The 25,844-nt window shown below is 41.5% G+C and overlaps 2 protein-coding genes across 2 annotated transcripts in view; one reads left to right on the top strand and one right to left on the bottom strand.

Moving 5' to 3' along the window:
* TMEM130 (transmembrane protein 130) overlaps window positions 1-25,844 on the bottom strand; it is a 528,437-nt gene that overhangs the window by 247,921 nt on the left and 254,672 nt on the right. The window lies entirely within an intron of this gene.
* LOC122817301 (proteasome subunit beta type-6-like) overlaps window positions 1-25,844 on the top strand; it is a 39,503-nt gene that overhangs the window by 1,221 nt on the left and 12,438 nt on the right. The gene's annotated exons all lie outside the window — the stretch shown is intronic.

Genomic DNA, 25,844 nt, shown 5'->3' with positions numbered 1-25,844 from the left:
GAGATACACCTATCCCTCCAAACCATTTTGTTAGTGTTGAGGAAAGGTTTAGATCATTGGACCGAACACTTCTAATGACATTTGAAATGCTGATGTGTAGTAAGTCCATCAGTACTTGGTCAGAGGATGCCTTAAATGACAGATACAGGTCATCTCTTAGCAGTTCATAAGAACCCGAGTATAGTCTGTTAGGCAGTCCATGTAGGGGAAAGTACAGTTGTGTACACTTACCATAAATGTAGATGTTCGAGTGTCTTCACTGTTGCAGTCATCACTGTAGGGTTCTTCCTGCCGGCAGGCAGCCCTCGGTCGGCCAGAATCACAAAGTCTGGGTCCGGCGTCGGCTGTTCAGTCATGCTCTCTGACGTCAGAGCGCCAGGAGTACAAAGCTGCCAGCCGACACCATGTTCTCCAGTTTTTCTTGCCCCAGATGTCAGGTGCCCAAAAGTGAAGGCTAATAGTAAAACAAAAATGTAACATACAACAAACCCCATACCCTGTAGCAAATACACCTCAGAAGAAGGTTGAAGTAGGAAACCACACTAATGAAAGTATAAGAGGGGACAGGAGGGTGGGTAACCCAGACTGCAACAGTGAAGACACTCGAACATCTACATTTATGGTAAGTGTACACAACTGTACTATGTTCATCGTGTTTCACTGTTGCAGTCATCACTGTAGGGTTGAATCCCAAAGCTGAAATAAAGGGTGGTAGTTATAGAGTAGAAGGGGTGGCTAGAAGGCCCTGCAAGACTGCAGAAGCAAAGCCTGCCCTAGACTTAGAATAAAGAGGGAGATTATAGTGCTTAGAGAAAGTATGCACTGAACTCCAAGTTGCAGCTTCCAAAATATCTTTGGTAGGTACACCCCTGAGAAAGGCAGCAGCTCTGGTAGAGTGAGTCCTAATTTTTCCTGGGATTTGCTTTCCATGATGAGAGTAACAAAATCTGATTCCATGAGCAATCCATTTAGAAATGGTCTGTTTTGAAATAGCTTTGCCTTCGGAATTTGCTGCATAGGAAACAAACAATTGATCTGTTTTCCTGATATCCTTGGTTCTGTCCAGGTAAAAACGAAGCTGCCTGTGCACGTCCAAGGAATGCAAGATCCTTTCCCCCTTATTTTGAGGATTAGTGAAAAAGGTTGGCAGGTGAATAGTTTGGTTGAAAGCCACTTTAGAAACCACTTTAGGCATGAAGGTAGGATTAGTTCTTAAAGAGACCCTGTCTTGATGAAAAATAATATAAGGTTCCACAGCCATGAGAGCTTGTAACTCCGAGACTCTCCTGGCTGAAGTCACAGCCAGTAGGATAGCTGTCTTCCATGATAAATACTTAATATCAGATGTGGCAGCAGGCTCAAAAGGAGGCAGAGTAAGTTTTTCCAGAACATAGTTGAGGTCCCAGGCAGGTATGGGTGGTGTCCTTGGGGGCCTTAAATTCTTTGCTCCTCTGAGATATTGTTTCAGAAGTGGATGCGAAAAGATTGGAGGATCTGTATTATAATGTGCAGAGATAGATGAGGCATGTATTTTTATGGAGGAAAAGGATAAACCCGTATGTAACATGTCTGTCAGGTAATGTAAAATCAATGGAATCTTAGGAATGAGAGGATCCGAATTCTGAGCATGCATCCAGGTGCAAAATCTCTTCCATTTACCCTCATAAGATTTTCTAGTGCTAGGCCGTCTGGCTTCTAAGATGACATCCATGACCTGTTTGGGAAGATTAGGATTAATCATAGGCCCTGAATACGCCAGGCTGCCAGGTTGAGAGTTTTGATATGAGAGTGCAGAACCTGGCCCTGGTGTTGGGACAAAAGATTTGGAATCTGAGGTAGACTCCAAGGAGGCTCCTGGGATAGATTCATCAGTGTTGAGTACCAAAATTGGTGAGGCCCATTTGGGGCCAGTAAAATCATCTTGGCAAATAGATCTATGTCCGGGCAGCCCCAGGCTTCTGTAATCATCTTGAATATTTGGGTGTCTAGCATCCACTCATGTGGGTCTGACAAGTTCCTGCTCAGGCTGTCTGCCAGAATATTTTGTTTCCCTGGCAGGAACTGAGCTTGTAGGTCCACTTTGCAAGCTAGAGCTGTGTTCCATAGAGCCATGGCTAGTCTGCAAAGGGGGTAGGAGTGTGAACCCCCTTGCTTGTTTATGTATCACATAACTGTGGTGTTGTCTGTCCGTATCAGCAGTTGTCCTGGCTGTAGAAGATCCCTGAAAGCCAAGAGGGCATTCTGTACAGCTAACATTTCTTTTAAATTGATATGTAGGTGCTTCTGATCCTCTGTCCAAAAACCTTGCAGGCCTTTTCTCTGCAAGTGAGCTCTCCATGCGTAATCCGAGGCGTCCGTGGTTAACACTTGGTTGGCTGGAGGTAGACTGAAGGCTTTCCCTTTGTTTTGAAGACATGCCATGGCCCACCAATAGAATTCCTTTTGTAGGCAAGGCAAGACAGCCATCTGTGTGTCTAGACTGTGGCAATGCTGGGACCATACACGTTTTAGATACCACTGTATTTTTCTCATATGCAGTCTTGCACATGGTATGAGAAGGATGCAGGAGGCCATGTAACCCAAAGCCTGCAGGAATTTCCTTGCAGTTAGCTGAGACATTAACGCCAGGGTTTTGGAAGTTGAAGCCAGCTGAAGTTGTTTTACGGATGTCAGGAATGCCATCTGGGTTGTTGTGTTTAGAAGAGCACCCAGAAAATGTATCTGTTGTATGGGAGTCAAATTTGACTTTTTTATGTTCACAGTGAATCCCAGGTACTTGAGTAGATTTTGAACAAATTCCAGGTGCTGGAGTAGGACATCCTTGCTGTCTGCTTGAATAAGGCAGTCGTCCAGATAAGGGTAAATTTGAATTCCCTTGAGCCTGCAGTAAGCTACTACTGGTGCCAGGCACTTGGTGAAGATCCTGGGCGCAGTAGACAAGCCAAAGGGCAGCACAAAGAATTGGTAGTGTTTCGAGCCGGCCTTGAACCTGAGATATTTTCTGCACTCCTGTCTGATGGGGATGTGTAGGTAAGCCTCTTTTAAATCCAATGTCACCATCCATGAATCTTTGCTCAACATTGGCAGGAGCTGCTGCAGAGTAAGCATCTTGAACTTTGGTATCTCCAAGAAAGTATTTAATACTGACAGATCCAGGATGGGTCTCCAGGAATTTTGTTTTCTGGGAACTAGAAAGAGCCTTGAGTAAAAGCCTTGTCCCGTCTCTGATTGTGGAACTAGTTCTATGGCCCTCATAGCCACGAGGGATCCCACCTGGTTTAATGCCTCTGCCCATTGGTGTTTTGGTAGGTCTGGCCATCCGTTTGGTCTTGGCAAGGTATGAAAATGGAATTTGTAACCTCTTGAAACTACATCCAGAACCCACTTGTCTTGGGTTATGTAAGTCCAATTTTGGTGAAAAAGAGAGAGTTTTCCTCCTAGAGGGGCTTCCAGGAGAGAGGTTCCTGGAGCCATGCAGGGGCAGTCATTGAGTCTGTTTTCTGTAAGATTGAGGCCTGTCCTCTCCACCCCTGGGGGTGGAAACACTCCACTGTCTAGGTCTGTAAGAGGTCTGTGCTTGGGCCCTCCCTCTGGAGCGCCTGTATCTACCCCTCTGAGGCCTGTCCGACCTGGGAAAGGACCAATTTTTTGTTGGCCAATTTCTGCTAAATCTTGGGGGCTGAACTTGTAAGAAATCCTTAACCGTTTGCATGGATTTTGCCTTATCCTCCATTTTCTTTATCACCTCTTCAGCCTTAGAACCAAACAAAACATTATGCTGAACAGGGGCATCCAGTAACTTTGCTTTCACTTGATCAGGCAAGTTTTGTTCCTTTAACCAAGCATGTCTTCTAATGACTGTGCCAGTGGCAGCCGCCCTGCATGAAGCCTCCAAGGCATCAAAACCACAGTATCAGCCATGCTTCCCTACCTGCTCAGTAGCATGTAGCAAATCGTGTAGTTCCTTATTATCTGCACAAGCTGAAATGGTACCTAGCTTTTGTTTCATAACAGACAGCAGAAATTGCTGATATTTCAGCATATGAAATTTAAAGCCCTAATGGATAAAGTAGCTGAAGTGTACACTTTTTTGCCCCATCTCGCCAAAGCTCTAGAATCCTTATCTGACGGAATAGGGTTTTTAGCAGAGGTGGCCTTAACACCCTTAGGACCCTGAGAAATTAGTCCAAAAACTGGTTTGAGTATTGTTTATGTCTTCTAGACCTGTTTTTCTGCCTGATTCCTTGTTAGTCTTCCCTTCTCCAGTTCTGGATCCATAGAGCTTTTCAAGTTTTAAGTGGACTGTGTTCTTGTCTCACGGTCACATTTTTTTAATTAATATGTCATAGGTAAACTATCAGTTTGATATAGACTGATTTTTTTGTCTTGTCTTCAGACATTCAGTTTTGTATACTTGTGTTAGGGTTCGTACATGATACTAGGGAAGTTTGTGGCACTATATATGCCTGGCAGTGGTTTTTTTTTTATATTCATTTTTGTCTCATCTCCTAGTACATTTGAGCAGGCCCTTAGCTTGATGTATACAATGCTATCTACCTTTTAACCTTATTTAGTATTGTTGCATACCTTGCACTTTGGCTTTTAGTGTGTGTCCATTGCCTGGTTGAGATTGGACGTTTGTAGTTTTATCATAGCTATGTCCACTAGCCCTTTAACGCATTATGCTATGTTAAAGGAGATAGAAAGCTGTCCCCCTTCAGTTTAGTAATTGTTAATCCAGCACGTATATTACATAGTTTAAAAAAATTTTTTATATATCATTTGTATTTTTTGTTTTTATTACAATTAGGTCTTTTGGACCTTTGAGTTTTAGCTCAGATCCTGGTTTTTGACAGATGTTGTGTCTGTTGGCATTCTGCTAACGGAAGTTGTTTGAATACCTGTCATTAGTTGTTTGTTGGAATATTTTAGCGCCTGCAATTTGTAGAGGTGAGTGGGTCACTATTTGTGATTTGTTCGTTGTTTCTCGTACCATATATTTTTCATACGCCCTGTATCAGTCCTTCACTGATGGTTCTTTAATACAGTTCTGTAGGTTTTGATGTTCGATGGGACCGATATTTACCGGAATTGCATTGGGGTAGTTGTTTTGTTTTACGTCAGTGGATGCTAGACAGACTGCGTCTCTTGTGCTTGCTAGTCGTTGTTGTGAGTAGGATGTTTTTTACTCCCGGACCGTTATTTGCTGCTTTGTCTGCATTTGCAAATGTGTTTTGCATCGCACATGGTCGCGGGACATTTTGTTATACATGTCTGTATTTTTTGTGACCTTGCTTTGGGGGCTATGTGTATGCTGTTGGCGTATCCAATGTGAGATATGAGGTACGAACAGGACGCATATGCAGTTTCAATTATGGTTAGTATCAGCTGACATTATGTTGGCGTAGATGTTTTCAAACACGCCAACAGTCGCATAATATAATTTATGCTTTGTACCTTTAAACAGCAATAATAAATATGTTGTCTCTTACTCTTGGACTGCTATATGCCGCATTGTTTGTACTGTTTGAGCTGTAGATTTTTTAGATTAGGTATGGATGTGAGATAGCACATAGGGTTTGTTTATTTACCGGAGTCTATGTTTTAAAGGAAATAAGTATGTGTTTAGTTAGCGACTCCAGTGGGAGTCGTGGAATATGTCCTGGCTGTATTTGCAAATAGGAATATGGTATGTTTTCAGTTGGAGAATGGTGTTCTCTATCTTATGCCTTGTGTTTTGGTTATGGTCTTGCAAGGTTTCTTAGCGCTGTGAGGTGAGAGCCTCAGCCGACTTAGACTGCCACAATGATAGGTTTTGCTGCCTTATTTTAACACGGTTTGTTTAAGGTATTTTTGCCATAACTTTTAAACTGTTTTTATTTGTTTTTAACTTTTATAGCATTGTCTCTTTAAATAAGGACATGTAGGGAATTGATTGTGTGCTAGCAATTATCTAATCAGTGTTTAATTTATCATTTTGAGCGCCAAAAGTTTTTTGTATAAAAGCTTGCTTTTTTCAATGTTTATTACACCTGAAGAAGCGTAGTATAGCTACGTGAAAGCGCTTGTGTGTTTTTGTTCTAAATAAAGAAGCTTCCTACATCAGTGACTATCTCCGTGTGGTGACTCCAGTGGATTTTGTGTTTTTCAGACCCTGAGAAATGGTTTCTGGATCAGCAACAGGATTTTTATAAAGAAACTGGTGGGAGTCAGGGACCCTGTAATATCTGTCAGGCTTTGCAGGAGCTGGAGGAGAGGAGTCAGGAGTTAAATTAGCCTCAGAAAAAACATCATCCACAACATCCAAAATAGGAGGAATAGCCAGGGGTCTGTGTTGGGGAAGAAAAAGGAAATCCCTAAGCCTTCTCTTAGATTCAGAGTACTCCTGTCCTTCCCAGTGAAAATGTTCCCTCATGTCATGTAAAGTTTCCCCAAAAGAAAAATCCTCTGGGGGAGGAGCTGAAGGAATGGATTCCTCAGCATCGGAATCCTCATAAGGAGGAAAAGTATATTCCTGTTCAGAGGAAGACACTGAAGAAATAGATGCCTGATCAGAGGATTCATAATCCAATTCTTGCCTTGGCCTTTTGTCTGGAGGGGGATGTGAACCACTAATCATAGTTAGTAAGTCTTCCTCCATTTTAAGCATTTGTTTCTGAGACTTGGGTCCCGGATCAGAAGTGGCCTGGGCTAGAGTCTTTGATTTAGAAGGAGTCTTCGCCTTTGTCTTTGGCTTTGTCTTTATTTGAAGCTGTGTAGGCCTGAAAACCCCCTCGGAAGCTGGTATCTGCACAGCGGCTCCGGACCCATCCGAGGGAGCATTGTCCGAAGGTCCCGCAGCTGTAGTACTCAAAGGCCTAGTTGGCTCCTCGTGGGAGTCCGTTATGGCAATCGGTTCTGTAATTGCCAACGACAGGGGCTGCAAAAGCGCCTCACTGATGACGGCCGAACCTGTAGCTGGCTCTACTTGTAAACCGTCGTCTGATTTGGACCTCGGAGGCCTGTCCTTATCCTTGCGTCGTTTGTGAACTCCGGTAGTCGGAAGCGAGTCCGATGACATATTGTAATTAAATCGCCTGCCAAAGTAGTGAAAAGCAAAATCGTATCTCCGCTTAATAGTACGTTGGTTAGATCTAGCACAAAACCGACAACTAGCTACGTCGTGGTCAGGGCCTAAACAAGGAATACAGTAAGAGTGGAAATCCTTATGAGGTATTTGCTTCCCACAAGAAATACAATTATTAACTTTTTCTGACATCGGACTGGAGCAAGAAAAAAGTTTCCTCAACGGGGTACTTAGCTTTGAGAAGAAGAAGAAAGTCTTCGGAATGAAGAACGAAAAATATCAGGAGTCAGCCGACCGGCACTTGTGAACTGCTTCCACCGCACGGCAAGAAAGACTGGAGAACATGGCGTCGGCTGGCAGCTTTGTACTCCTGGTGCTCTGACGTCAGAGAGCATGACTGAACAGCCGACGCCGGACCCAGACTTTGGTATTCTGGCCGACCGAGGGCTGCCTGCCGGCAGGAAGAACCCTACAGTGATGACTGCAACAGTGAAACACGATGAACGTCTTGTTTATGCCTTGTATCCTATTTGTAAGGTATCTATGTGGGTGTTCCAGTTGTTGCATGTTTCTAGACAGATGCGTGCCAAAGGGGACTTCATAGGCTCATAGATGTATACTTAACTAACGACCACTAGGCCATGCAATCCAAATGTGACCCACAAATTTGATTTATGTAGGAGGTAACTTACTGACTGCCTCTGTCCATCAGAAACACAGGCACCAGACCAGGGGTGAATTTCTGATTACCGATCCACTGGTCTAAGTTGTGCTTAAATAGGGGTAGGAAGGAACTCTACTTCAAATGGATGGGGATCTTGTTCCAGACAATGGAAATTCACTGAGAAAAGAATCTGTCTCTTCAACATGTGTTTTTATGTTGCAAGCAAAATTTAAGAATTTTTATCTAGCAATTCTGATGCTGTTTGTCTTCCGGATGTGCAAAAGGTTCATCAAAACCGTGTCCAGGGACACCTTCTATGCCAAGCAAAGATCACCTCTCAAAAGTCTGTATGACACCAAGTAAAGAGATAGGGCTTTAAGCCAATCAACATAGGACACTGTTTATTCTCTGCTTTCTTTTTGTAAGGAACTTTTGTAGGCATTACAATTGCTGAATGTGTCTGGTCGGGGGCATTATACTCTATGATGGGTCTGATGAGGGCCGAGTACAGTGGTATGATGACATCTCTAGACCTAGATGCCTTGCCCTTGTTTGTAAGTTGAGTAATATAGAAGGATTTTATTACTATCTTGGAGATATGCTGGTTGAAGTCTAGGTTTCTGTCTACATGAGTTCCCAGATCCTTAACTAACGAATCGACTTTCAGGGGTACTTTTTGATGATGATGTTACCTGGGTGGCCAGCTTCCCAAAAGGTACTACAACGTATTTCCTGGTATTGAGTTTTAAGCCATGGCTTTGGCACCAAGTGTTTGTCTATGTTAGATCTTCCTGAAGGATGTTCTCATCTTGAGGGAATTCAATGACTGCTCTCAGTTTGCAATCAACTGTGAACTTGGTTAGCCAGAGGCCTTTGACATTGACTTTGACATCCAAGAAGTAGACGCCAAAGAAGTGCAGACTTAGCACAGAGCCCTGGGACTCCACTGGTAAAAGGCCTCTTTGTGAAGGTGGAGGTGGTCTCACTGATTCTAACCTCCTTTGTCCTAACAGTGAGCCAACTAGGGGTTTATACCTAGTTCCATACTTTTGTTGACAATGCCCAAGTCAGGTATTGTAGCAAATGTCTTAGCCAAATCTAGGTTCACTGTATGCACAGTTTTCCCCTCATCCATTACCTTAGTGATCTTTTCAAAGAAGTCCACCAGATTCAGTAATCATGACGTTCCTCTGACAAAGCTAAACAGGAGTGGTTCCAGTGTCTGGAAGTTTCCTGTGTCCTTGTTGAAAATTTCCATGGATTTTTTTTCCATGACTTTGTAAATAAAGCCAGTCAGGCTAATGGGTTTGCAGTTTCCAGGATCCGTTAAAGGTCCTCCCTCATGAAGGAGGATAACCATTGCAGTCCTCTATTCATGTGGCACAAAATCTGTTTTAAGACTATAGCTAAATAATGACTACGGGGCTCCTGATAAGTAATATTTTACACCATTCAAGAGGCATCCTGTGATGCTATCAGGGCCCACTGAGGCCATGTCTTGGCTATAGCGATCACAACCAGTACACACTCCCTAGATATAGTTGGAGGGGTTATGTTTGGGAGTATTTTTGGGGGGGTGGCAAGGGAGGTGGAAGGGGGGTAAAGTTAGAAATTAATTTGAATACTAAAAGGTTTGTTATATCATTAGGCTCGGTGAATGTGGTACCATTAACCATCAGTTCACCACATTGCTTTGTGTTGCCCTTTAAGTTTATGGCATAACTGAAGAAGGCCTTATGGTAGTATTTCACCTGGGAGGCTATCTTAACCTCAAAGTGACCTAATTAGCCTTCTTAGTTGCCTATTTAGTTTGATGAGAGAGTTTTTTTTTATTTTTATGGGAATTACTCTTCCTGGTTTTTGCCATATATTTTTTTCCCCTTTTGTTGTACATCCTGTCTAATGTGAGATGCCTCCAAGGTGGTTTGTTTCTAGGGCTAGTCCTAGGATTTTTTCTGGTAGGTACAGCAGCCTTTATGCAGCCACTGACACAGCAGTACACAGTTTCTGACAGCAATTCAGCACAGGCTGCTGTGTTCTTGGGGTTTGGAGGGTCATTGAATTTTGACAAACCATCACTTAATAAAAAGTAATTTGCCTTACAATGGTTTCTACATCTTACTCATTTTAATGGTATTATGGAATTGATGTTGATTTCAATGGAGTCAGCTTTATTGCTAGACCTTACAAGGGAAGATGAAATACTGGGGGGACAGAATTCTCCCTTATTTCTAAGCATGAAATCCAGTATGTTAGAACCTCTAGTGGGCGTATTCACTATTTGGTCAGGGTGTTGCATTTACGAAGTTCAGGAACCTCTGTGCCTGTAGACCTGAGGTTGTATAGGATTCCCAGTCTATAGAGTGGTTAGTTAAAGTTTCTCATGAGTAGAGTTTTAGGTTGGATGGTAAGTATCTCCAGTAGGTCCAAGTATACATTTTGAGCCCCTTGGATCATGGAGGGTAACCTACAGTTGGTCAGGATATGGTATGGGATATTTGTCTTTGCTGATCTGCATGTGGAGGAACATCAGCACATCATCCTGTTTGACCACTCTACAGGTATGGTCAATGATTGGTCTTATGATGGCTGAGGAAACGGGGACAATGACATCTGTGGACCTAGAAGCAATGCCTTTGTTTATGAGCAGCTTAATAGAGATGGATTTCCTTCCTACAGTGGACACATGTTGGTCAGAGATTAGGTCACTGAACACAAAAGTTCCCAAATCCCAAGCAACTCAGTCAGCTCTTAGGGGTGTATAGTCAATGTGGTAGTTCTCTAGGATAGACAACTTCACAAAGTATATGATGTGCATTTTTTTGACATTTTATTTGTCCATGATTCTGCCACCAGTAATTTGTTTGGGACAAACCTTCCTGCAGGATGGTTAAGTCTTTGGTGGATTAAATAACTACTCCTAGCTTGCAGGCATCTGCAAACTTAGTCAGTCTTTGGTATTAGCTTTAACTTCCGAGAAGTAGATACCAAACAGGAGAGGCACTAGCAATAAACCATGGTGAACTGCACTGATGACTGGTCTCTTTGTGGAGGCAGCTTCCCCTATTTTGATCTTCTACATTCTAAAAACACAACAGTCCAATCCAAAATTGAGTCAAACCCAGTCCACAACAGTAATAATTAAGAACGAGTTTAATACACCAAGTAGTTGAACACACTGAAATAACATACAGGATTAAGCGCTTTCATCAAAATCATTTTCAAACATTGCCACCATCTTTAAATATCCTCCTTCTACAAATCATGTGACCACTCAACACTAATAAAACACATTTGTACCTGTAGGTCTTTACACTTGAAAAAGCCCTACAACTGAGCTAGGGTGAAAGCGCTTGTGGAATCTATTTAATAAACATTTTATGGACTTTCACCCTTGTGCACTGACACGATCATTTTTTTTTTTACATTTGTACCTGTAAAAAACATATAATAATGCTAACTATTTTAAACAAAATAAGTATAAAAACGTTTTATAAACAGAAACATATTATTTAGCACCTGTTATATTCAAAGTCACACCCCACAGGACCTAAGTCTCAGAATGGTCCCAATGGACAGATTTTCATTTAACCCGGGGGGACCATGGCATTTAATCTTTTCTGTTTTATGTTTCAGAACATATAGTTAAAGACCCTAGGGGGGCCACGGGGAGGATTTGACTGAGGAAAAGAAAATGAGGTGGCATTTATGATTAAATGCCATGGTCCCATTCTGAGTATTCTAAGGCTGAGGTCCTATGTGGTGTGACTTTGAATATAACAGGTGATAAATGCTTCTTTTTATAAAACATTTTTATACTTATTTTGTGAGACTGGACTATTGTGTTTTTGGCTTCTGTGTTTCTTTTGTGGTTATCTCCTACATTCTGTGAGACAACTGGCAATCCAGTGGATGACATGGGTTTATTCCTAGTTTGCTTAGTATTTTTTTCTACTACACCTGAGTGGGGAATTGTGTCAAAAGCTTTGGCCAGGTCAAGGTAAGCAGTGTATACAATTTTAACTTCGACCATTGCTTTAGTGAATTTTTCAAACAAAAGTTCACCAGGTTGAGTAAGCAAGATGACCTACATTTAACAAATCTGAAATTAGACAGTTCCAGTGTTTGGAGGTTCCCTGTATCCTCGGTGATTAATTATATCTTTCCATAACTTTGCATATGGGACTGGTCAGAAGTATGGGTCTATAATTGTCTGGATCTTTTGAAGTTCCACCCTTGTGCAAGTGTGATGACTGTTGCTGTTCCCCATTCATTTGGAATAAAACTTGTATGGTGGCTGAGGTTGAACAGACTGTTAGGGGTATGAGTAAATTGTGCTTCATGCTATTCATGATGCATGCAGGGATATCGTCAGTAACCAATGATGTGGTATTTTTGCTTCTAATTGTGCTTTCAGGGCTTGGTCTTGTGTGACAGCTGGAGACACTCTAGTTTCAGGTATTTCTTGTGAGACAGATGGGAGGAGAGGGGTAAAATTTGAGCATAATTTATCAGCCAGTAGGCTGTCTACAATCATCTCAATGCATTGCTGCATTGTGCTCCTGAGATTACAAACATAACTAAAAGAGGCCTTTTGATTGCCTTTAGCTTGGGAGGCTATTTTGCCTCAAACTTGGCTATGGTGGATTTAATTAGGCACCTTAGTTGTTTGCTTAATTTAATGATAAGAGCTCTATCATTCTGTGTATTTCCCATCTTAGTTTTGGCCACAATTCCACTACTCTCATTGTAAAGCTTACTGATACTGATATTACAGTTCCACTGGGCATCATTTCTGAGGTTTGCCTGCTCTTGTTTCTGCAAGGAACAGCTGTATCTATGCAGCTGTTTACATGCTGATATAGTGTGATGGTGTACATTTCCACATATTCAGAAGAATTATTTGGGTTTGGTTAGGAGATGAAGTTTGCCAATGTATCATTTATGAGTAGATAGTTTGTCACAGAGAAGTTTCTAAATGAATCAATGTTGGAAAGAGCCTGTGGTTTCCATTTTATTTAGAAGAAGATGGTTTTATCATCAGACCTAACAAGGGGTGATGATACGCATATGATGGTGCAAGATGCCCCCATATTAATAAGGACAAGGTCTAAGATGTTGTTCCTCCTAGTGGGTACTCTATTTGATTCAGGATGTTTGTATTAACAACGTTCAGGAATCTCTGTGCTTGTGCACTACTGGTGCCATAGGTTTCCTAGTCTATAGTTGGGTAGTTTAAATCACCTAGGAAAATGGTATTGGGTTTAATACTGAGTGACTCTAGTTCTTGTAAACAGGCACTGTGGCTTTCGGGGAATTTTATAGCTAGTGAATATATACTAAGGGACCTTTCTGATGGTGATTTGGACATGATGAAGCTCTAGTGCATCATCATACTGTTTTACCATCCGTGACATGATTCTCTCCTGAATAAAGATCGAAACACCTCCACCTTTTTTCCTTCCTGCACTGTGGCTGATCTAAAAGTGTGGAAGGCATTACAGCCCTACACAGCTAGATTACTCTTTGCCTTTTTAAACCATGTATTAGTCACTACATAGATGTCTATGTTCTCCAGGGTAAGGAGACTTGTAGGCAGCGAAGTTTCTTGTTTAGACTCCTAGCATTGATTAGTAGCACCTTCACATTTTTCTTGACTTATTTTATGTTGGCAGGTTTAACTGGTTGGCATTGCCTAAAGTTACAGCAGGAGAATGTCTTTGCCAATATTCAGAAACCCAAAGGGGACATGTTAAGGCCATTTCTGGTGAAGCCTACATGTACTATGACAGAGTCTAACCTGTACCTGTTGTTCAAGGACTTGAATGCATGTGTGATCTGGTGGATCATGGCACCACACAGGCAAGTAACCTGTATTCCTTCTTTGCTCAGCCTTGTAAAAGGTGCATCTGTATGTCTTACAATGAAGCCACTAAGAACTAGGATGTCTGTTGGGTAGATTGCTGCCTTAGTGACTCATCATCCATGATTCTGGTACTCCTTGTACTATGTGTGGTGGTAGGTTTTGTAAGACTAGAGTATTGCTTGGGGTGCTTCGTGCCTGTGTTGCATCCTGGAGGCCTTTGAGGCTTTAGGCAAGTTAATATTTAAAACCTCAGCATATGAAAGAATATGAGGAATATCTTGGGATGGAAAACTGCGTACATCAGAAGGCTAGACTGCCAAAACAAAAAAAAAAATGTCAACCAGATTTTTCACATTTTTGTGTTGGGACTCTTCCACAGTAAAGCAAAACAAATGTTTCTATACAGACTGAAAGGTAAGTTTGCAACTACATAGCAAACAGAATTTTTTTTTTATTCTGAGTGTAAAATGTTATCACCTTCCCAAAGTGATACTTAAAACTAATTACAGTGTGCACCACAGTCGAAAATACTGAAAAATACAAGATTATAAGCCTCCTATCACCAAATTAAACACTGTCATGGCCGTCTGCTCTATTTCTGCATGACAGGTTTGTCTCTTTATGGACAGTCATGAATACATTGAAGGAAATATTCATGTAGGAAGGAAGATGATTTTCAAATGCAAACCCCAATGCAACTTTTGTGATCAAGTGTTTGTAACTGTGCCCCTTTTAATAAGCATTATCTTATATCTAGGAAATGGTACTACACAAAGTCACAAGACAGTGTGAAAACCGGCTATAATGTAAGTCTGCGGTGAAAATTCTAAAAGCTGACAGTGATTGCACTATGGAAAGGAAAAGTACAGTTGTGTACACTTACCATAAATGTAGATGTTCGAGTGTATTCAAAGGCTGCCATAAATGTAGATGTTCGAGTGTATTCAAAGGCTGCAGTCATTACATTTGGGAAATCTGCTGGCAGGTTGCCCTCAGTTGACCTGAATTCCAAAGTCTTGCGTCCTGCGTCAGTTGATGTCTCCTCTTCCATGATGTCAAGTCGTCAGGGGTATAAAACAAGCAGCCAATGCCATTTTCTTTAGTTTTTCTTGCCCCAGATGCCAGGTGCCCTCAAAAAGGTAGCAAAAAAAAAAATATATATATATATATATATATATATATATATATATATATATATATATACACATGCATCAATATAAGCTTTACCTTCATCTAGAAGCAAATACACCACATAGGTTGTAGAAGATAGAGAAGGAAAGATAAACTCCAGAATGAAAAGGGGATGGCGGGCGGGTAACCTGGACTGCGACAGTGAATACACTCGAACATCTACATTTATGGTAAGTGTACACAACTGTACCATGTTCTTCATGTTTCAATGTTGTAGTCATTACATTTGGGTAGAATCCCAAAGATATGGTTGGGAGGCTGGAGCTAAACAGCATTAGGTGCAGCTATAAGGCCCTGCAGAACTGCAGTGGCAAAGCCTGCCCTGGACTTAGAGTAAAGAGGCAAATGGTAATGCTTTGTAAAGGTGTGAACAGAACTCCAAGTAGCAGCCTCTAGAATGTCTTTGGTTGGTACTCCTCTGAGAAAGGCTGCTGAAGTAGCTGCAGCTCTGGTGGAACGAGACCTAATGCCCTTGGGCACAGGTTTACCATGCTGTAAGTAGCAGAAATGGATGCAGTGGCTTATCCACTTTGAAATAGTCTGCTTTGAAATAGCCTTTCCTTCTGATCCTGCAGCATATGTCACTAGTAATTGCTCAGTTTTTCTTACAGCTTTAGTCCTGCTCAAGTAGAATCTTAGCTGTCTGTGTACATCCAAGGAATGCAGAATTCTCCCCCCTTGTTCTGCGGATTTGGATAAAAGGTTGGCAGATGAATAGTTTGGTTAAGGGCCACACTGGAAACCACCTTAAGCATAAATGTTGGATTTGTCCTCAGAGACACCCTGTCTGGGTAAAATATGATAAAAGGCTCCCCACCCATGAGGGCCTGTAGCTCTGAGACTCTTCTTGCTGAAGTAATTGCTAGTAGCAGAGCTGTTTTCCATGATAAGAACTTTATATCAGCAGTAACAGCTGGTTCAAATGGAGGCAGGGTGAGCTTTTCCAACACATAATTGAGGTCCCATGCAGGTATTGGCGATCTTCTAGGAGGCCTTAAATTTTTGGCTCCTCTAAGATACTGTTTTAGTAAAGGATGAGAAAAGATTGATGGCTCTGTATTGTAATAAGCCGAAATGGCAGAGGCATGGATTCTAATTGATGAGAAAGATAGGCCTTTGTCAAGCATCTCAGTTAAGTATTGTAAAATCTGAGGAATATTCAGTTCTGCTGTATCAGTTCCTTGTGCTTGACTCCAAGCACAGAATCTCTTCCATTTATCAGCATAAGATTTTCTAGTGCTAGGCCTTCTGGCTTCCAAAATGACATCCATCGCAGCTTTACGGAGAGGTGTTGTTTGTATAACTACATGATCAGCTATGCTGCCAGGTTCAGTGTCTGGAGCTGATTGTGCAGGATCTGATTGTTTTGCTGGGACAGTAGTTGATGTCTTTGAAGTAAGGTCCAAGCTGGGTACTGAGACAAGTTCCTTAGGACTGGGTACCAGTATTGGCAGGGCCAGTCCGGGGCAATTAGTATCATCTTTGGTTTCTCTTGTCTGACTTTTAGGAGGACCTTGGGAAGAAGAGGCAGTGGAGGAAAGACATAAAATTATAGGTTTTTCCAACTGAAGGATAGGGCGTCCACTTTACATGCTAGTCTGTGATAAGTCCTTGTGCAGAATCTTTTCAACTGATAATTTTGAGGGGAGGCAAATAGATCTATGTCTGGGCTCCCCCATTTCTTTGTTATCATGCTGAAGACTTGTGGATCTAGTTTCCACTTGTGAGGATCCATAAGGTCTCTACTTAAACCATCTGCCAGAGTATTTTCTTTTCCTGGCAGGAATTGAGCTTGAAGATGCATTTGGTAAGTCAAAGCTGTGTCCCACAGTGCCATGGCTAATCTGCAAAGGGGGTATGAGTGTGTACCCCTCTGCTTGTTTATATACCACATGACCATGGTGTTGTCCGTCTTTATCAGTAGTTGTCCTGGATGAAGTAAATCCTTGAAGGCTGTCAGGGCATTTTCAACAGCTAGCATCTCTTTCTTGTTGATATGTAGATGCATTTGTTTTGGGGTCCATATGCCCTGAATGCATCTTCCCACCATGTGAGCTCCCTAGGCATAATCTGATGCGTCTGTTGTTAAGGTTTGGCTGGCAGGGGGTAGAGTGAAGGCCCATCCCATGTTTTGGTGACATGCCTTTGGCCACCATAGAAACTCCTGTTGTAGGCAGGGAATGAGAGGAATCATTGTTTCCAGACTGTGACAATGTTGACTCCATAAACTTTTTAGGTACCATTGAAGTTTCCTCATATGCAGTCTTGCATATGGAATCAGTAGGATGCAGGATGCCATGAAGCCCAAAGCCTGCAGAATTTGTCTTGCAGATAACTGGGTTTTTGTTGCCATCCGTTTGAAGTAAGTAGTCAGTAGCCTTTGCTTGCCTGGCGTGAGGTAAGCCATCTGAGCAGTTGTATGCAAGCTAGCACCCAGGAATTTTATCTTTTGAGAGGGTACTAGCTGTGATTTCTTTTCGTTTATTGTGTACCCTAGGCATGTTAGAAGCCTTTTCACAAACGCCGGGTGTTATAGAAGAATGTTCTTGTTCTCTGCTTGAATGAGACAGTCGTCCAAGTAAGGATATATTTGAATACTTCTTTGTCTGCAAAATGCAATTACTGGTGACAGGCACTTTGAAAAGACCCTGGGCGCAGTAGATAAGCCAAAGGGCAGTGCAGAGAATTGGGTAATGCATTAAGCCAGCCTTGAATCTGAGGTATCTTCTGCACAATTGCCTTATTGGGACATGCAGGTATGTCTCTTTTAGGTCTAATATCACCAGCCAAGCATTCTTGCCCAGCATGGGCAGAAGCTGTTGCAAAGTCAGCATTTTGAATTTTGGAATGTCCAGGTATGTGTTCAAAATTGATAAATCCAGTATTGGCCTCTAGGCCTTGTCCTGTCTGGGTACCAAGAACAGTCTTGAGTAAAAACCTTGTCCTTTTTCCTGTTCTGGTACTGGCTGAATGGCCCCCATATCCATGAGGGACGTAGCCTGTTTCTATGCCTCTGCCCATTGATTTTTTGGCAGATCTGGCCAACCGTCTGCCATTGGCAGAGTATGGAAATGGAATCTGTATCCCTATGATACTATGTTTAGCACCCACTTGTCCTGGGTTATTAACTACCAATTTTGGGCAAAAAGTGTTAATTTTCCCCCTAAGGGCGCTGCCAAAAGATAAGTGCTTGGTGAAGACAGAGGGAAGTCATTGGGATTGCTTTCTGTAGGTTTGCGCTTTATCTTCTCCAGATTTGGAGTAGAAGCGCCCCATTGCTTTGACCTGTATGAATCTTGAGCCTGGTATATGGAACCCTTAGGGTGTCTGGATTTGCCCCTTTGAGCTCTGTCTGACACAGGAAAGGACCAATTTTTTGTAGGCCAGTGTCTACTGAATCTTGGTGGCTGCACTTGTAAGAAGTCTTTTACAGTTTGCATAGATTTAGCTTTGTCTTCCATCTTCTTTAAAACCTCTTCTGCCTTAATACCAAACAGAGTATCATGCTGTAAAGGTTCGTCTAGTAATTTAGCTTTAACATGATCAGGTAAATTTTAGGGAATCAAAACTACATTGCAAAGTATGCTTTCCAACATGTTCAGCTGCATGCAATAATTCCTGCAATTCTTTATTTTCTGCACATTCAGAAATCAACATCATTTTCTGTTTCAGCAATCCCATAACATGTTGTTGATACTTGAGCATATGAAACTGGCAGTTTAAGATCCTAACTGCCAAGGTTGCAGATGTATAAACCTTTTTTCCCCATCTATCCAGTGCCCTTGAATCTCTGTCAGAGGGGGTAGGATTTTTTGCTGCTGAGGCCTTAACTCCCTTTGGACCCTATGAAACAGTTTCAGGGTCAGCAGCAGGGTTTCTAAATAAAAATTTGTGTGAGTCAGGGACCCTGTAAAGCATGCAAGGTTTCTCCAAATGAATAATCCTCAGGTGGTGATGCAGATGGTATAGACTCCTCTGCATCAGAATCCTCATAGGGAGGTACAGATAATTCCTGATCAGAACAGGAATCAGAAGAAATAGAAACCTGATCTGAAGATTCATAATCAGCGTCTTGCCTAGGCCTCTTATCTGGAGGGGGATAGGAACCCCTGATCAAGGTAATAAGGTCTTCAGCCATTTTGATCATCTGTTTTTTAGGCATAGAGGCCTGTGCACATGGCTCATGCGTCAGTTTTTTAGTTTTAGAAGTTGCTTTTGTCTTTGGTTTTGCAGCTGTCGTCGTGGGTCCAATACTTTCCAATACTTTGAGTATCTCACGGCATGCCGGACTCCACATGGGTGTCAGTAGGGGCCTGCGACTCTAAAGTAGTGGGTATCAGGGGCTGTGAAAGCACCTCACTGAGTACCGGCGAACCGGCGACTGGCTTAGGAGAAGCTTCGTCGTCGGTTTTGGACCTCGACAGTCTCTCTCTGTCCTTTTCTTTGCGTTTTTTATGTACTCCGGTAGTCGGATTGCTATCCGACAACATTTCTGGGTAGTTAAATCTGTTTCCAAAATACTTTGAGGCAAAAATATACCGACGCTTAATAGTGCGTTGGTTAAATCTAGCACAAAACCGACAGCCAGGTACGTTGTGATCAGGGCCTAGGCAAAGAATACAGTATAAATGGAAATCCTTATGAGGTATTTGCTTCCCACAAGTAATACAATTATTAACTTTTTCTGACATCAGTATGGAGCAAGAAAAAAGTTTTCAAAATGGGGTACTTAGCTTTAGTGAAGACTTCGGTTCTGAAACTCAAATTCGAATATTTCAGTAGTCAGCCGACCGGCACTTGCGAAATGCTTCTGCTTCGGGCACCGCGCGGCAAGAAAGACTAAAGAAAATGGCGTCGGCTGCTTGTTTTATACCCCTGACGTCATGGAAGAGGAGACAGCAACCGACGCAGGACCCATGACTTTGGAATTCAGGCCAACTGAGGGCAACCTGCCAGCAGATTACCCAAATGTAATGACTGCAACAGTGAAACACGAAGGACATCACACCATCCTAATTTTGGTGAGCAGCAATATTCTTCAGTGCAGAAATTCACCTTGAATTTGAACTTAAACTTTTATAGTAGTGCTGCTACAATGGAAACACGTGCAGCAATTTACAGGTGTGTTACAAAATATTATTTCACAAAACAATATAAAAATATCATTCTAGAGTAGACTGTTCATCTCATATTTAACTTCAAAAATGACAATTGCCAGATTTAGAGGAATCTACTTAAGATAATCAGTTTATTTACTATTAACAAAAGACTAACTTGCAAGAAGCACAGCAATCTAATTTAGTATGATCCCCTTAAAACTTAAATTGCATGGTCATCCTGTTCATCGTAAAGGTGAGTAACAGAAACAAATTGTAACAAACCTAATCTCACTTTCAGGGAAAAGCTGGAAATTTTAAGTAAAAATTCAGTTGTCATCCATTGCTTTGTGGGGCACCTTGTCAATAAGTAAACAGTGGAGCTCCACTCAGCACATCAGGTCCTGAATAACTGAGCTGTATTACAGATGTGGGGAACAATATTACATACAGAGATGGGACTGTTCCTCCTTTCTCCATGATACTGCAGTCTTGGAGTTGGTACCTGTAAGTAGCAAGGGGTGTGAGAACATAGTCTGACATAGGGGGTTAGGACAGCTTGTCCCCTGCAAAAGTGCTTATTTTAACAATTTACTATCTGCTGATAGGAAAGCACATAATAAGAGTCGCTCGACCCTCCACCTACTGGCATATTAATCGATTGGTACTTTCGTCAACATCTTCGACTCAATCTGTTTGAGCTGGAAGAGTTTAGCTGTCAACAGAATGGGACAAATACAAAAAACACTCACTTCAGCTTAAAATAAGTGATTTAGCTGAAAAAGAAATTCCTTTACCCAAAAGATGTGTATATTATTGCACCCTGCTAGGTGGAGTAAATAATATACACGCCACAAAAAGAAATCATAGACACAGCCAAGAGCTAGTCTGAAGGAGACAATACCTGGTAGAAGGATTTCAGGTATTACTACATCTAATACTTCTAAGAGATGCACAACACCTTAACAGCACGTCCTTCAAGCTTCTAGAACTACAGCTGAATGTAGTACAGAATGGTGTGTGCAGTTAACATCTTTGTAGCGTTTTTCAGGGCCTTCAAACTCAGGCACATGTGAAATCATGATAAGTAAAATTTTGGAGTATACAATGAAGGTGTTGCCACAAATGCTGTTCAAAACTTGTTTAGCAATGTGAAGGCATAGGAGGGACTTTGCTCACACAGGAAACATTCATCAACACTCAGTTTTATGAATGTAACATACTAAAACTAATTTTGTGAGAGAAGATGAGTTTCAGAATAAAATAAAAAATGTTGATATGGGGTGAATAGTCCCTCTCCCCATGCTAACACTGAGGCATGCACACATGCTCACACAGAAACACATGCACATGTATGCAGACATACACAAACACATATGCATGCACACACACAAATGCACACGTGCACAGCATTCACACAGAATCATGCATGAATACACACATGTGCACACACACGCACACACACACACATATCTGCCATAATTATTTACTTCATCAATCCTAGATTCACTGATTTTGCTTTGATGAAGGAGATTTAGGTTTTACTTAGCAATGGAAAACTATAATTTCCCATTTGGACACTGGTGAAAGACATATTTTGTGTGTGTGTGTGTGTGTGTGTGTGTGTGTGTGTGTGTGTGTGTGTGTGTGTGTGTGTGTGTGTGTGTGTGTGTGTGTGCATTAGCTGATTTGTATCAGTTTCCCTGTACTTATTTTTTATTTATTTACACTTTGCTGACCATGGTAGTCCTATTACGCCAATGCGGGGCTCATAACCGTTAGGCTCTCACCCCAGTGAGGGGATGGACCCAACCCTCTCCTTGAATGGGAGCACTGGTGACTCATTGACAGGAATCAAATGGGTCATAGGGCTCCTGCCCTCCTAGGTGCCTATGTATCCTGGGATGGTAGGGTTTGGCAAAGTCACCACGGGGATCAAGTCCTAGTCATGAAAAACAAGTAAGCCAAATGTATGATGGTACAGGAGTCGATGGATTTTATTACTTACTTACTTTATTTTCTTTCATTTGTATTTATTTATTTACTTATTTTACATTGTTTGTTTACCGGGTCGTGTCGACTGGGCCAGGGACCCATTTATAGCGGAGACCTGAGGAGAAAAAACTCCAAGACAAATAGTTAACAAACTAACAATATAGCAAAAAATAGCAAAAAATAAAAGATACACAAGTTCCAAATTTTACATACATACATGATACGAAGATTACAACAAAATACTGTTTAATCACTCTCTCTTTTATTTACTTATTTATTTATTTTTTAAGGGTAAAACAAAAGGAAACAAAAAGTTCAAAAGATATAATGGTTTGGAGGAAGAGTGAAAACCAGACAAGTATAAAATAGCTTTGAAATGCAGAAATATGTATGACCTTAGAGTAGATCAATCAGACTGGAGGAGTCAGCCTGGGTGTGTACAGGAGCATAGCTAATGGTTAGTGAGAAGTTCTTTTAAAAGTAGTTTAAATTTGCGGCTGTTAGGATTATTAAGTGTTTCCTGGATCAATAGGTTCCATGACTTGGATATTTTACTAGAATAAAGAGACACTCCATAGTAGCTTTGGGATTTTTTTACCTTTAGGATTAGTCTGCCTGATGATCTCAGGGACACGGGGTTTGTGTTTATCTCAACAAGGTTGAGGACAGCAGGGCAGTGATTAGGACTGTGGATAATGCTGTGCACAATGGTGAGATGGTTGAGTGATAGTAGGTTGCTTGTTTGTTTATTTATTAAATGGGCAAGTGTTCTGACCCATGGGATCTTTTCAAGAACAACTCAGACTCACACAATAACAATAGAAAGATCACAAATAGGTAAAGAGATGATTAGTACTAATATGATACATAATACTCAAATAATACAATTAAAGGATTTGTTAATGTAGTTACACAAACTTTTGACAGAAAAGCGCATTTACATATTTAGTAAAGTACAGTCATATAAACATTGCACTGAAGGTTTTAATCAGAAATATTATCAACTAGAATCTCTGAAACATTTGCTCTTATTTTCAGCAAAGACGTGAAGATTAGAAGAGGTTGCTGCTTAAGTCAGAGACTGGTCAAAAGGAAAAGTGTGTGGGAGCGGTGGGACATTCCCAAGTCATTTTGTGTTAATCAAGTAGAAGAACTGATCCTTCTTAGACCCTTTCCAAGCATGACATGGGCCAGAAGGCCAAGAGTAAATACAACATATTACAGGCAATTTATAGTAGGCAATTATTCAGTACGTTTTTATAGGATCATAGCTAAGTACTAGGCTAACTACTCTTACAGGCCATTTTAAACCCAGCTAGTTTCCCTTTTCTATCTGAATTAACCTATCCAGTATTGTATTAGAATGGCCTTACCCATCCATGGTCGATAATTATATATTACATTTAGTGAGAATAACTGGGATCATACCACAGACAAATTGAGGGGACTCGCACATGGGATTTTTGAGAGGAAAACCCAAGCAAATCCACACAGATATCAGAAAAAATGCAGAACTAAACATGCATACAGACCAGAGATCAGAATTAAAGCAGGGAGATATAAAGTTTACCAGTAAGCCAATGTACCTGGCTTTATTAAAGCCGAACAGGAAGGCAGCTGATAGATATTAGATGGAAAAAACTGAAATATAACTATGACAGATAATCTTATTTTACATATCATGAGAGCCAGAGGAAAATTTTTAATTATCTTTTTAACTTCTTCTTCTTCTTCTTTTGGCTATTTATTTAAATTTATTATAATGGTATGCAAATCAAAACCAGAGCTCTCTTATTCTGTGATGATCAAAAGGTACCTAAAGTATAGATTACATATGAGAATTGGTCAGTAGGCTTTATCACATCAAGACCAAGGGGCTTGAATATAACAGCACCTTGAGGTCACAAATGACATGTGACAGCATCACTTTAAAGCGCTGTAAAACATTACTACAACATTCATACTGATCACTTGCGCAGCTGCATTCAGCATCTGATTACACATCCGACACTAACGATAAAGTACAGTTGTGTGCAATTACCATAAATGTAGATGTTCAAGCGTGTTCACTGTTGCAGTCCTCACATATGGGTTATCTGGCTCCCGGTAGCCCTCAGTCGGCCTGAATACCAGAGTCCTTGGTATATGATGTCGACTGCCGCCGGTTGTAAAACTGATGTCAGAACATCAAGTATAAAGGGAGGCAACTGACGCCATTTCCTCAGTTTTTCTTGCCTTAACTGTCAGGAGCCCCCAAAAGAAGGCTAACCCAGGAAGGAGACACCCTGGGCACATGTCATACAAAAAATAAAAATATATGTAGTCTGTGCCTTAGTCAAAAAAGGGGGACTGGAGGGTGGGAAACCAGGACTGCAACAGTGAACACACCCGAACATCTACATTTATGGTAAGTGTACATAACTGTTCTATGTTCTTCATGTTTCACTGTTGCAGTCCTCACATATGGGTTGATTCCCAAAGCCCAGGAAAAAGACAAAGGGTGGAGGAAGGATCACAGATTAAGGGTTGGTAAAAAGGCCTTGCAAAACTGTAGAGGCAAAACCAGCCCTGGATTTAGAAAACAAAGCTAGATTGTAATGCTTTGTGAAAGTATGGGCAAACGACCAAGTAGCTGCTTCTAGAATGTCCTTAGTAGGCACACCTCTCAGAAAGGCTGCAGAGGTACAGGCTCCTCTAGTAGAATGGGTCCTAATACCCTGACGGGGAACCTTCCCATGCTGCAGGTAACAACAGTGAATACAATCAGCAATCCATTTGGAGATGGTTTGTTTTGAAATAGCTTTACCCTGAGCCCTAGAAACAAAACTAACCAACAACTGTTCAGATTTTCGAAAGGATTTAGTTCTGTCTAAGTAAAATCTCAGCTGTCTATGCACATCAAGAGAATGCAGAATCCTGTCCCCTTTATTTTGGGGATTGTTGAAAAATGTAGGCAGGTGAATAGACTGGTTAAGGGTTAAACTGGAAACTACCTTAGGCATGAATGAGGGATTAGTTCTCAGAGAAACTCGATCTGAGTGAAAAATGATGAAAGGTTCTACTGCCATTAAGGCTTGCAGCTCAGATACCCTTCTAGCTAAAGTAATAGCTAAAAGGAAAGCAGTCTTCCAGGATAGAAACTTCACATCTGCAGAGGCAGCTGGTTCAAAGGAAAGTAGAGTAAGTTTTTCCAGGACAAAATTAAAATCCCAAGCAGGAGTAGGAGCTCTTCTGGGAGGTCTAAGATTACTAGCTTCCCTCAAGAACTGTTTCATCAAGGGGTGAGAAAAAATGGGTTGCTTAAAAGAACAAAGAGCCGAAATTGCTGAAGCGTGAATTTTGATTGAAGAAAAGGAAAGTCCACCATTAAGCAGTCTTGCTAGGTAGTCAAGAATGAGGGAAAGAGAAGGATGAGAAGAGTCTCCTTTAGCCAGCATGCAAGAGCAAAATCTCTTCCATTTATCTGCATATGATTTTCTGTTGCTAGGCCTCCTGGCCTCATGAAGAACTTCAATCACCTGTTGGGAAAGATTTAAAGTATTAGCCAGGCAGTTAAATGTAGAGTTTGAAAATAAGGATGAAGGAACTTTCCCCCTCCCTGAACCAATAGATCTGGTAACAGGGGAAGATGCCAAGGCTGAGCCCGTGAAGGGCTGCGAAGGAGGGGATACCAATGCTGCCTGGGCCAATCTGGTGCTATCAGAATAGCCTTTGGTTTTTCGTCCCTTATCTTTAGTAGCACTCTGGGAAGATGAGGCAGAGGAGGGAATGCATAAACTCAGAGATGTGTCCAAGGGAAGGACAACACGTCCACCCTCCAAGCCTTGTTGTGAAACTCCCTGGTGCAGAAGGTTGGAAGGAGATGATTGCTGTGAGAGGAGAAAAGATCCACTTGTGGGGTGCCCCAATGATGAGTAATGCAATGGAAAATGTCCTTGTTCAGTTGCCACTCATGAGGATCCAGAA

This window comes from Protopterus annectens, chromosome 12.part0, assembly GCF_019279795.1.
Source record: "Protopterus annectens isolate FY-2018-M chromosome 12.part0, PAN1.0, whole genome shotgun sequence".
Taxonomy (NCBI): Eukaryota; Metazoa; Chordata; order Ceratodontiformes; family Protopteridae; genus Protopterus; species Protopterus annectens.
Note: the sequence above shows the minus strand (reverse complement) of the source record. Positions and strands in the feature narration are given on the sequence as shown.